General features: G+C 54.2%; 1 long non-coding RNA gene across 2 annotated transcripts; it reads right to left on the bottom strand.

Annotated features, from left to right (window-relative positions):
* Positions 1-8,204: 8,204 nt before the first annotated feature.
* On the bottom strand, positions 8,205-11,819 carry LOC123287244 (uncharacterized). 2 transcript variants are annotated; one of them, XR_006530402.2, is made up of 4 exons: positions 11,066-11,819; positions 10,866-10,987; positions 9,617-10,756; positions 8,205-8,726 (listed from the first exon to the last, which is right to left on the bottom strand). It is a non-coding gene; the product is annotated as an uncharacterized lncRNA (long non-coding RNA). The 2 variants fall into 2 exon arrangements; XR_006530401.2 differs by having other exon boundaries at positions 8,205-10,756.
* Positions 11,820-13,508: the final 1,689 nt, after the last annotated feature.

Raw genomic sequence — 13,508 nt, 5'->3', positions numbered from 1 at the left:
CTTCCTGAGCGGGGAAAGCCAGGGCACACAGAGAGAACATTTCTCCTCCCCAGCTCCTTCCATCAACAGGCCCCCCGGGGAATAACAGTGTTACGGCTGCAGGAGCTGCAAGATGCACGCGCCACCTCGGGAGGAGGTCTTCGGGGTCTCAGAGGCAACAGAAGAGACAAAGACAAGGACACCGGAGGAAGCTGAAGCCACCAGCTCCTACAGCTGCAGCAAACACGAAATGCAGTCCAACCACGAGCCGGGTTAACATGAACCCTCACACTAGGCCCATGGAGCTCAGTGCCTCTTCTCCAGGACGTCGTGTCTGGCTTTCAGAAAAAATTACACAGCATGACAACAATGACAAGAAGAGACACAGTCTGAAGGGAAAAAGCATCAGAACCAGACTCAGGTAGGACACCGAACTTGGAATTCTGAGACGAGGAATTTAAAATAACTAGGATTAATGTGTTAAGAGCTCTAATGGAAAAAGTTGACAACAGATGCAAGAACGGGTGGGCAATGTAAGCAGAGAGATGAAAACTTTCAGAAAAAAATTTAAAAGAAAGAAATGGTAGAAATCAGTGTGTAACATATGTGTACTTGGGAAATCAGAAAGAAAGAATGGAGCAGGAGAAATATATGAAGTCATAATGGCAGAGAATTTTCTAAAATTAATGACAAACACCAAACAATGGATTCAAGAATCTAAGAGAACATAAGGTGTGATAAATACAAAAAAATATATACACCTAGGCATATCATATTCAAAGCACAGGAAACCAAAGACAACAAGGAAATCTTGAAAGAAACCAGAAGGGAAAAAACACCTTATCTATAGAGGAGCGAGGAGAAGGATGACAGCAAACTTCTCGTTAGAAACCACGCGGACAAGAAGAGAGGAAAGTGAAGTGCACTCACACGTCACCTAACAGGGATACGTTCCGAGAAATGCAGCGTTAGGCGATTGTGTTATTGTGTGAACATCATAGAGTGTACTTACACAAACCTAGATGGTACAGCCTCCTACATTACACACCTAGGCTCTATGGTACTCACCTTGTGGGACCACAGTCATACTTGCCGTCCATAGTTGATGAAACGTCACTACACAGCACGTGATGGTGTTTAAAGCAGTGAAAGAAAAAACTCTCAACCTGGAATTCTATATCTGGCAAAATTATCCTTCAACATGAAGGAGAAATAAAGACTTTCTCAGAAAAACAGAAACGGAGTGAATGCATCACCAGCAGACCTGCCCTACAAAGAATGTTAAAGAGGTTCTTCAGGGAAAGGAAGAGGGTAGAGGTCAGAAACTGAATGTGTTGAATGCTTATAGCATGTGGGTAAGTGAAATGGAGGGCAGCAGAGCCACCAGGACGGGAGGGAGGAATTGGGGACACTCTGTTCTGAGGCACGCGCGCTACACGGGAGTGGATAGTGTTATTTGAAGGTGGACTTCCATCAGTTAAAAATGTATATTGCCTCTGTACTATCTCCTCAAATTTTTCTGTAAATCTAAAAGTCTATTAATAAAAGATTACAGCATAAATAAAATGTATGTTGCACACTCTAGGGCAACCACTAAAATCGTTTTAAAAAGTATAATTGATATGCTTAGAAAGGAGGTAAAATGAAATCATATTAATAAATGCCCAGTTAAAACCAGAGAAGGCAGGGGACTGTCCCTGGTTGCCTAGTGGTTAAGTTCAGTGCACTCCACTTTGGCAGCCCAGATTTGGTTCCCAGGCTCAGACCTACACTACTTTTTGGTGGTCATGCTGTGGAGGCATCCCACATACAACATAGAGGAAGATGGGCACAGATGTTAGCTGAGGGCCAATCTTCCTCAGGAAAAAGAAAGAAAAACAGAGAAGACATAAAAAAGGAGGGAAAAATAAAGAACACGTATAATGAGTAGGAAAGAGTTACACATGGTAGATATTAATACAATTCTATCAATAATCACTTTAAATACAAATGATCGAAAGTCACCAATTAAAATTCACAGATTGTCAGAATGGATAAAAAGCAAGGCCCAGCTATAGGTTGCCTACAAAAAACCCACTTGAAACAGAAAGACTCAGGTCAAAAATAAAGGGACGGAGAAAAATATAATGTGCTACCATTAATCAAAAGAAACCTGGAGTAGCTACATTCATTTCAGAGGAAGCAAATATCAGAAATAGAAGCCAGAACAGGGTCTTCTGGTCTCCACCAGACAGTCTGCTCCCTGAGGACGGGGCCCTGGCTGTTGAGCCCCCAGCGTACAGTGTCTGACACGTGCTGGGCAGAGTATTCGTGTGAATGGACAAAAGGATGAATGACTGAATGACTGAATGAATGCCCCGACTTCGCTATTTCCGTGAGGCCTGAGCTCCTGCCATAGCCGGTAGCCAAAGGCCGGATGGCCTGGACAATTTCACAAATGCCTTCTGGAGCGGGGGACGTCTGTGGGGAGGCGCGAGGAGCACACTGCTTGGACAGGAGGGACAAAGCTGGTCCTTTAAGCAGATGTGCTCTCAAGCCCTGTCTGGTGAAAACAGCCTTGGAAGCTAGCCCTGTGGCTGAGAAAATCTCTGGATTTTCTTCCCCAAACATTGGCTTTGTGCTGTCAGCAGATAATTCGGAGCAGGCAAGGGCTGCCTTCCTGACTCTCCAGGCCCCGCCCGGTGCAAGAGGGACACCCGACCCTGCTGTAGACTCCCCTGGTGACCCCACACAGGACCCTTCCCAGCCTCAGCCCCAGTGTCCCTACCTCTTGAGTGGGGGTAGGGAGGAGGTGAGACCAGGCCACTGCTGGACGCTCTGGGTCCAAGCCCATTGGCCCTGAGCATTGCAGGAAGGTCCAGGAGCATTGCCCACGTTTCCAGGAGCCCAGTGGTCACTGGCGGCTGCCAGAACCAGGACGCAGAGGCCAGCAGAATACCCAAAGCCTCTTCTGGCCAGACTGGGTCAGCGTGGGCAGCCAGCCATGCATCGGCTCCTGCATACCAGACGTCCACTAATTACAGTCATTAGTTCCTTCTCCCGGATGACGGGGAAGGCCGTGGACAGCCTGTTTGCCCTGTCTGGAGGGGAGCAGCCCAGCATTGGTTAGTCCTTTCTCCCCAGGGCCCAGGCCTCCTCTGGCCACTCAGCCACAGCGGGAGACTGTGCTGGGAGTCATCTCGTGAGCACTGGGGAGTGGGTTGGTCATGGCTCTGCCAGCCTGGTGGCTAGACTACGTGTGTGATGTGGATCATGGCTGGGCAAGAGGCCTGGGGCCAGCAGAGGCCTCAGACTGGAGCCTGTGGGCTTGTGTAAACATTTCACACCTACAGAAAATTAAAAAGAACAGAAGAAAGAACACCCAAGGACACACCACCAGACGTTACCAATATTAACATTTGACCACATTTGCTTCAGATGTCTTAATCTTTTCCCAAACATGAGGAACTGTGAGCCACAGTGTGAGAGGCGATGGAGGTTAGTAATCAAGGGCACTGGGTTCGAGTCCTGGTTCTGCAACTTACTAACTGCGCCACCCAACAGGTCTCAACCTCTCCGTCCCTCAGTCTACTCCTCGTTGAATGGGGATGATTGGTGAGGCCATCAGAAGAGTGCCTGGCACATGGCAGGTGCTCAATAAACTGGAACGATTACAGCCCCAGGCAGCTCCCAGCCCCTGCACCTTACGTCAGAGGCCTTTTCCTCTGCTCCTGAGGGGGGCTTCTCCTGAAGGTGGTGTGTGCAGGTGCCGGGAAGAAGGCAGAACATCACGCAGCATGTTCTCAAACAGTGTCAAGGGTCTTGCCGTGCGCTTTTCCTCTTGTGACTTGCTGCTTTCCCCTCCATCTAGTGTTCCAGATTTGTCTAAGCAGATAAGGACCTTGGCTCCAGCTAACTGCTGTCTAGAATGCCACTGTCCGCACCCCGTCTGCAGATCCCACAAATCACCAGGAGGCAGCTCCGACCGTCCCTGAGGACCTGCAGGCTTGCCAATCGTCTGGTCTCTCTTCAAAACATCTACTTTTAATTTTAACCTTGGAAGAAGAAAAATAAAAATGGAAGACAGAAATAGCGTTTATTGAAGACCTGCTGGGGTGATGGGGGCCTCCCCTGTGTCACCTCGTGCGGGCCTCACACCAGCACAACTGCATGCGGGGGCTGTCTGGCACCAGCTCTCAGCCGTCAGGTCCCCGTGTGGCCACGCAGACCAGCTCATCCCTTCCCCAGAAGCTGCCCAGCCCCACCCGCGTGCCTGCAGGACCCCTGTGTCTCCCCAGTTATTTCTCAGTTTCCAGGGGCGTCGCATGAACTCAGGGGCAAATTTGCTGATGTTCTGCAGCCCACATGGTCTCCCTAACCCCTGCCTGCACCAGCCTGTGTTGCCACTGCTTCCCCGCCCCCACATGCAGATGGAGAAACTGAGGCACAGGTTGCTGATGACTAGGAATCATAATGGGGTCAGGAAGTGGAGGGGTCAGGATTTGAACCCAGGGCTCAGTGTCGGGACACTTCCCTGAGGCCCTGAGCATAAAGGCACAGGTGGAATCAGCAGCAGACTCTGTCACCTTGGCCCCCTCCTCCCTCCAACTTGCCACCAGCTGAGTGGCCTCATGGCTCCAGCGCTCTCTTGTTATCCTGCTGGTAACTCAGGCAGAGCAGCAGCAACTGCTTGCTCCTTGTCCCTGTGGCTTTGATGAAGTGGGGAGTTTGATGGTGAGCACAGAGCAGGCGATGGCCCCAGTCGGCCTCCGGCTGTCTCCCCGGAGTGGGCGCCATCATCAGGTTCTCCAGGGCCCCTGCGCCCTCAGGCAGCACATCCAGCCTGAGGCCCGGGTGCGGGGCCTGCAGAGAGGCCAGCAGCAGGGGTGGAAGCATAATGCCCGGCTGAGTTTGGAGCCCCAAGGCGGTGGCGACCCAGGAGCCACTGCTGGAAGGGAATGTGCAGTGGGCAGCGGTGTGGACAGGATGGACTCAGCCCCTGCACAGTGGGCTTGCTGGGTCAAGGAATAAATAACCCTTTCTTTATTCTCAGGAGCCCAAGGACCAGCATGAAGGCCGAGGAATGCAGTGCCCAGAGGAAGGTGGCCTGGGCTCCATACAGCCCTGGGCTCAAATCTGCTTCTGTTTCTAACTCGACTGTGGAGAGTTCGCTTCCTGAGCCTCAGTTTCCCCATCTGCACCACAGCCAGATGGCCTGACTGTTCTGGAGGATTCAGACTTCAAATGTCCTGTTCTGACATTTCCCACGCCCTGTTCTGTAAAGTGTGGGCTCTGGGGGCTCTGATAAAGGGGCACAGGGTGCCACAGTCAGGTAGGTTGGCGAAACACCACATTTCAAGCCCCTCTTGGAGATTCAAGGCACACCTCTGCATGCTAAAGGCTCTGAGAAGTCCTGCAGCCAAAGCCTGGGTCATTTATTTGCTCCAGTAAGACTTCTCATTTTCCCCAGTGCACCTGTTAACGCTATTCTGATCTCTTGCCTTGATACACATATAAGCCAGAACCCTCACATGTCCGTTTCCTTATCTGTAAAAAAGAACAGCCCTGTTGCCCTGGCAGGGCTGGAGAAGAGTTAGATGGGAAATGCAGTGGAAGGGGCCCATGGGGGATGGGGGGGGCAGATGCCCCTTCCCCAGCATCTCTAGAGCAGAGGCACCTTGACCCCCAGCCCCAGATAGAGGCCAACCCACGCTCTTGCTGCTCAGAAGCCCTGTGGAAGATGCGTGCACACCCAGAGGGCATTTTTGCAGAAGGGCCCAGGGCTGGCAGATTTTCTGGGGCCGAGTATAGGAGCTCCTGCCTCCCAGGTTGCCCAGCATAGCCTCCTGAGGAGCCCAGCACAGCCTCCCTTTCCTCATCCCCGGGTCCCCTGAGGAATTAAGGCCAACTGTACTCCTGTCCTGCCAGGGTCCCAGATGTGGGAGCTACAGCCTTGCTCCAGGACAGGCCTGAATTCTACCCCCAGTGCTAACCTCACACACTGTGGGCTGTCCAATCCCGTCCTGGATGGGTGGCGGGGGTGGGGGGCAATCATAAGACATCAGTCTGGGCTGGCCCGGTGGCTCAGAGGTTAAGTTTGCACATTCTGCTTCTCGGTGGCCCAGGGTTCACCAGTTCGGATCCTGGGTGCGGACATGGCACCGCTTGTCAGGCCATGCTGTGGTAGGCATCCCACATATAAAGTAGAGGATGATGGGCATGGATGTTAGCTCAGGGCCAGTCTTCCTCAGCAAAAAAGAGGAGAATTGGCAGTAGTTAGTTCAGGGGTAATCTTCCTCAAAAAAACAAAAATAAAAACAAAAAAAGACATCAGTCAGAGCTCTTGTTTCAAAAGCAAAGTTCCAGGGGAAAATCCTAGCGTGTGGATGTGAGAGCTGGGAAACAGCATCCTCTCACAGACGGCAAAACTGAGGCTTCCTGCTCCCTTCTGCCCTCCCGCTGTCTCCTGCAAGGATGGCAGCCCCTAGAAGGGCAGGGCCCTGAGTCCATGCAGACCCCCTCCCCTGAGGACCCCGAATTTGGTAAGTGAAATTGTTAAACCCATTTTGGAACATTTGCCAGAGCCTCATCGAAATCTGTCACTCCTCTGCTTGGAACACTTCCACTGTGCCCCACGTGGCCCCCCAAATGTGGTTTACACCCTAATCCTGGCTTCAGGGAGCTGCTGGCTGGACCCAGATCCGGCTCCTCCCTTCCAACTCTGCAAGGCTCAGCTGCAGGGGCCCACACTTAAGCGGTTGTGACACGGCTCTGGGGTGCCCCAGGTGGGGTGTCTTGCATGCAGTTTCTTTGGGGGTCTGTCAGACATCAGGGACTCTCCCCTGGGTGTCCCCACAGTGCCCGCCGCTGAGGCTCTCCGAGGCTGCAGCTGAAACAACAGAGGCCTTCATTGGCGAGGGCGGTCAGGAGTTGGGGCTCGCACCTCCCTCCCCTACCTCGGGCCACCTGGGCTGCAGCACCTTGCAGGGCCTCCCTGGAGTGGCTCTCTCAGTAGCTCCCTGTCCCCAGCCTGGACTCAGCACATCTCGGCAGGAGTGGGTTCTGAAGCCGGCATGGCAGCCACCCTCCCCAACATGCTGGCTCCTCGTCCCTTCTATATATATCCCTCTCGCCCCTGGAAGGCTGCTTGGTCCCTTGTGCAAATCCACCTCTGTCAGGCCCACTCACCTGGCTGGACATGGCCAGACTTGCCCTGTTGGGTCTGAATCCCAGCCATGGATAGAGCTGAGTAAACTGGACCCGCATTCCCATGTGCTCCCCTCCGTGGCTCCTTCCCGCCCACATGCTGGCAGTGGCCTTAGGCAGACCTTTCTCCTCCATCCTTCCCGCCCCACCCTGGCTCCTCTCACACCCACAGGGAGAATCCCCCTCATCTCGCTTGATCCTCACGGCAACCTCCTAGGGTCAGTGTTATTATTAACCCCATTTTACAGATGAGGAAATGAGACTCAGGGATGTTGAGATTGGATGACCAGTGGATGCATCCGATCAGAACATCCCAATGCGAGGCATGAGCTCCATCACTAAGGCACTTCCGCAGAGACTGGACAGGAGGGAGCGGGTGAAATGATGCGACACAATGAAGTTATGGGCACCTTGAATGGACAGGGGCTTTGAGCAACAGGCCCTCCTCTTCATTGTTACAAAGAGCTGCCTGCCCAGTGGGCGGTGGGCGGGTCCTGCATTGGCTAGGGGCTTGTGCCTAATGGCCTCTGAATCCTGCCCATTGCTGGGATCCCAGAAACTGGACCCTGAGCTTGGTGGGGGCTGAAACCATAGCCCCTGGCACCAAGGAGGTGTTTAGCCAAAGCTACACATCCTACAGACGCCCAAAAGATCATCCCAGGAGGCGGAGTTTAAACCAGGGAGATATGTGTCAGCCCAGAGAAAGAGGGACTTCCCAGATTGGGAGTTGGCCTGTTAAGGGGTGAGTACCCCACCACTGGAGGCATGCAAGTAGTCGCTGAGCAGCCTCCTGTCAGTGCTGCTGCAACTAGGGGAACGTATGGTCCCGTCACTGAATGTCCTTGAATGTTTAAATCTTTCATGCATTTTTAAGTATAGGCAATACTTCTATAAAGGTCAAAAAGCAAAAAGCACAAAACGAAATCCAGTGAAAACAACTCCCTCCCTCCCTCCCTCCGCCCCAGCCTCCAGTTCTCCTTCCAGGAAGCCCCGAGGGCTGCCTGGTGCTTGTGCCATCCTCCAGAGTCTATGCTTGCACCAGCACCTTTGCTCTTTATTTTTTAAATAATTACACTTTCATGTTATTTTTATTCATGTTCTGCCTCTTGCTTGTTTCCCTGACAGTGGATTTTTGGGAGCAGCCTGACGGGACAGTCCCCTCCAGGGCCTCACATCTGTGAAAGGCCCAGCTTGCAGGGCTGTGGGGAGATGCTGTTTCCCGGTGGCTCCCAGCGAAGTGCCTGGCGTGGTCTGGGTCCCTGAGCTGGGTCCTGGGCCAGTGGGTGTGGGGAGTGAGCGCACCTCTTCTTTGTGGCCGCAGCAACTCCTCAGGCCAGCAGGGGGCCCCTTGGAGCTGCCCGGTTCTTCTGGTGGCCACACCACGTCCAGAGGCGACCAGGACACCTGAGGCTCCTCGGTGGGAGGGAGGCATCTGGGCTTGGATTTGGCATTTTGGATTTCCAGAGGCACTGCCTTGTCCTCCGTCCTTCCGCCATCCTCCTTGTCCAGGAATACGGACGGGGACAAGAAGCTGAGGTCACCTATGACCCCACTCACCTCTCCTGAAAAGAACAGAAGGTTGTAAGCAATCCTTTTGTTGTTTTCACTCAGGGAAGACAGAGAGGAAGAGGCTATCCTAAGCTCGGAGCCGCAGCCCACCTGGCCCACCCCACCCCCTCAGCTCCTGGGCCCTTGGCTGCTCCGCCTGGACTCCTGGGCCCCAGCCTGCCTTAGCAACACTCCCTGGGGAACCTCGGTCCCTGGCGGACCCCTTCGCCTCTGCTCCATCCATTTGCCTGTCTCCGCAGGCACCTTGCAAATCCACCTCTCCTGCATCTGCTCATGCTGGTCCTCGGTCTGGGCTGCCTCTGCCCTTCTCGACCCCGTGCCTGCAGCGTCGTCTCCTTGGGCTGCAGACTTGACCACCAAGCCTAGAGCTGGGGCAGCTGGGCGAGCCACATCCCAGAGCCCGGGAATGGGTCTTGAGCAGTTTCCACCTCTTTCCCTCGGTCCCAGCTGGCAGGACAGACCAGATCCAGATGGAGCTGGAATCCTGACCGGAGCAGGGAAGCAGCAAACCTGTTGGGGAGGTTCCACCATGGCCTCTCATCTCCAGGGGAACCAGGAGGCTGGGGGATCTCAAACACACAGACCTGGATCCCATGGGCAGCAAGCCCTCTGGCTTCACCAGCCCAGAGCCAGTGCCTGCTGGGGCCACAGGACTGTCCCAGCCACATGAGCCACACATTGAACACATTTGAGGCCACTCACTTCATGGAGTCAAAATCACCATAAAGTCAGTCTACAATCACATCTCAGGGAGCCCACGTTTCCTCTAGCCTCAGGACAGACAGCTCCTTCTTCAGCTGTACCTATCCGGAGAGGCAATGATGCAAATGTTTCCTGAGCTCCCAGCGGACACAGTTCTAGCTCCCTCGAGCCTCACACTGACCTTGAGTTGTGCACTGTTGTGCAGACGAGGAAACAGAGCAGTGAGTGAAGTCGCTTGTCAAGGGTTACAGAGGCAGTGAACAGAACTCCAGAATGTGAGCCCAGGCAGACTGACCCAGTCTCTGCTCATAAGCAGCACCACCTTTTGGAGTGGGAATACTCGGATTGCATGGAGGGGCGGGGGGCTGTGACTTATAAAGCAATGTGTGCCTCTGGATGAGTTCTCAGTGCTCTGATTCGCAAACCGCCACTGGCTCCATCGCTAAAGGCAACCAGGAGTAGACGGGCAGCGGTGCTGCCTGAGTCCAGGATCTGACGGAGGGGGCTGAGCCGCATGCCGTCAACCCAATCCGCACGATGGGGCCTCACGTCTTCAGCATAGTCCTGGGGCCAGCTGGGACAGGAGCCTGCCTAGTTCTGGGCACTGGCCAGGCACCTGGCCTCAATGACGAAGTCACCCGACCTGCCTGCCTGGAGCTCTGCCCTCAATAATAATAATAATTACAAGTGTTATTAGTATTCTATTGTGATGATGGTAATAACCGTGGAGGCAGTCTGGCGTCTGTGTCAGGCAGATCTGACCACCTTGGCTGTGGGACCCCGGGCCAGTGACTTGACTCCCTGCTTCTCAGTTTCCTCCTCTGCAAAGTGGGCTGAGGTTGCTGAGAGGCGTCAGTTCCTGCTGGCTTCCTCAGAGGCAGGTGCATGGGACAGAGTCCTGGCCGGCCTGAGCTGCAGCCACAAGAAGGGAGGCCCAGCCACATTGCGTGCTTTCAGAGCGAGCCCACGAGCAGCCCAGAGAACCTATAGTTCAAGCTTCCTGCGGCTGCATGACCTGCCTGTCCTCAGCAGACGAGCGTTCTCAGGTCAGGTCCTGTGATGACAGCCCTCGGCTGGTGGCCTGCACATTTCATCCTTAGCACACCACGCAATTCCCACTAGGTCGGGGACCGGTTATTTCTCCAGACTCCTCTCCGTCAAGGACACATGAATTTGATGGGCTGCCCATTTTAGAGACAGGGCGACTGAGGCACACAGGAGGCCAGGGGCTTGCTTCGGGCCTCAGAGAGGGGCAAAAGGCCGGTGGTTCAAATGGGGATTCTCAAATTGGCCTCCACTGTGTAGTTCCTGAACTAGGCACCTGGGGAAAAGAGAATGGGACACGACTGTGGTTGCACGCAGGATCGAAAGGGCGAGGGAGTCAGGTGACTTACAGAGGCCACCAGTCCTGTGAACAAACTCACACTTACAGGCCGGCTGCTCCACCACTTGAAGAGGAGACAGGGAGCCAGTGTCCTCTCCTGCTGCTGCCAGCATCAGAGAAGGGGCAGAGGTGTCCCTGGGTCGGGAGCGGGGCTCTCGATGCCCAGACCTGTGTGAATTGATAAGAGTACACACCTGTCCTTTACTGAGCCCCAGGCCCAGACACGGTGTCACTGACTTCACTTACCTCCTGCCCCCACAACAGCCCTGAGGCGTGCAGATTCAGTGCCGCTGCTACAGCATCCACAGAGAAGGAGAAATCCCAGCCGAGACGTGGCTGCTCAGGCGGCTGCGGACAGGGCTGCGCTCTGGACCCCAGAACCCTGCCCTGTCTCCTCTCACCCTCCAGGGAGCCGCATGCCAAGGACGAGGAGGAGCAGAGGGGTGCCGCGAGCAGAGCGGGGTGGAGTCGGCTCTGGGCTCGTGTCCCGGCTCTGCCGAGCGCTGGGTAAACCCCTGGCCCTCCTGAGTTTCCATTCCCTCACCCGCAGGCCGGGTAACTCCCCCGCCTCGCCAGGCTGCCTGTGGATTCCAGGACAGCGTGAGGGTGCCCGTCTCCTGCCGAAGGCACTCGATAGAAGCAAGTTTCCATCTTTCTTTCCCTCAGTGATAAAGCAAAATGTTCTCTCTCCCAGACAAAATATTTACATTTTAATGGAAGCCCTTGTCCTAAGAAGGGGCATGAGTGATGGTGGAATTCGGGGCAGCGTGTCAGGCCAGGCGGCAGCCAGGAAGAGCTCTCCTTACTCCTCAAGTCACGTGGGCAGCAGCGCCAGGGAGGCGGGTTCTGCCCGTGGCACGCCAGGGTACTCTGTCTTCCTCCCCCGCCCAGGATGGGTATCATCATCTCGAACGCACCACTTCCAAAAATCACCCAAATTCTCCTGGGCTGAGCTAATGGAGAAGGATTTCCCCGGATTCATACCGTAGGGAGTTGTGGTTCTCAGAGCCAGCCTTAAAGGGAAACAGGCACTCGGAGAAACGCAGAATAAGGCTGCTACAAGACCATTACACTCCTATTACGTTAGACAGACACACACACATATGCCCACACACGCAAGCACATCATTAAAATGATAAAAGCCAGGGGATGGTGGGCGGGTGAAAGGGATAAAAGTGAGGCGTGGTGATGGATAGAAACTAGGCTATTGCTGGTGAACATGAGGCAGTCCATATAGAAGCAGAAATATAATAAAGTACACCTGAAATTTACACAATGGTATAAACCAATGTGACCCCAATAAAATGATTTTTTTAAAAGATGATAAAAGTCAGTGCTGGTGGGGCTGCAGGAAACAGCTCATTCATGCAGGCTGGGAGGTTCTTCCCCAGCTCTGCCGCCTACGGAAATGGGGAGCCCCCTTCCAGGCTCACACACGAGTGTCCTCTACAGCGAAGCCTTCCCAGCTCCCCGTGAGAATCGCCGCTCCCTCCTGGAGGCTGGCATAGCACGTCAGTCTCCCTCAGGGCACCTCTCTTTGTCCCCTCCTCCACTCCCAGCCAGGCTGAGACCATAAGGACAGGGACCGAGGCTCATTCCTTCAGCTGGTCTGTGATCCTCACCATAACCCTTACCACGGCAAGGATCTTCATGTGACAAATGAGGAAACTGAGGCTCAGAGAGGTTCACCCATTTGCCCAAGCCTGGCTGTCCCCGACCCCCGGCTCTTTCAACAGCACAGTGCTGCCTCTGCAGGGGCCCGGGCCTGTTTGGATTCTGGGGACCCCAGGATCCCAGGATGTACAGGGGGGCTGGGCAGACAGGGCCAGCACAGCACAGCCGTGCCGTGATGAGGGAACCTGAGGGCCAGTGCGAGCCTCACGAGTTGGGAGAGGGAGCATAAAGAGGGACTTTATAAACCTGTGTCCTGGCGTGGGAGTCACCTGGTAAGGAAGAGAGATAGGGCATCCAAGATAAAGGGAACTCTGTGGGCAAAGACATGGAGATGTGACAGATAATAGTGTGCCTGGGGAGTGAACTCTTTGTTGCCCTTGTGGCAGAGTGGAAAATGTGGGCTGGAGAGCAGACATGTTAGGAAGAGAGGTCACGACTCCCTGGACACAGCAACCCAGAGACGATGCTTTGAAAATCAGTGCAAGCTGGAGTAAAAGGGTCTCTAAGGGTGGGCCAGAGGTCTCTGTCTTCAGCCTTGCACATTTCAGTCAAGTGTCTGGACAAAGCCCAAGGGAGGCTGACTTATCAGACGTACCAGTGGCAATGCCCCAGGAGACCATGGCATTTCCAAGGACCTCAGCAGGTAGAACAAGGGACTGAAACCAACAGAATGGCATGGAACAGGGAGAGCCAGAACAACCTGCATTCAGGCACAAAAGGTCAGTTGCACAAACTGACAAGTTACTGGCAAGTTTTTTTTCCTCCCAAATTGTCTTCAAAACGTGCATCTCCTGAGGCTGAGATGGGGAGACCTGTTTCTGGGCCTGCCCACAGAAGGTGCTCCATAAACATTCTGTGATCACTGGATGGGCGCCCTGCACCGTCGGGGGTCCTGGCCTGGGAGAGTCCTTGAGAGGAGGTGGCCAGCGCCCTGGAACCACAACTGGCCAACCCCACTCACAACAGCTGGGGTTGGCCTAACCAACATAAAAGCCCCAGTCCCACCCAGGAACCA

The sequence above is a fragment of the Equus asinus genome, chromosome 7, assembly GCF_041296235.1.
Source record: "Equus asinus isolate D_3611 breed Donkey chromosome 7, EquAss-T2T_v2, whole genome shotgun sequence".
Classification (NCBI taxonomy): domain Eukaryota; kingdom Metazoa; phylum Chordata; class Mammalia; order Perissodactyla; family Equidae; genus Equus; species Equus asinus.
Note: the sequence above shows the minus strand (reverse complement) of the source record. Positions and strands in the feature narration are given on the sequence as shown.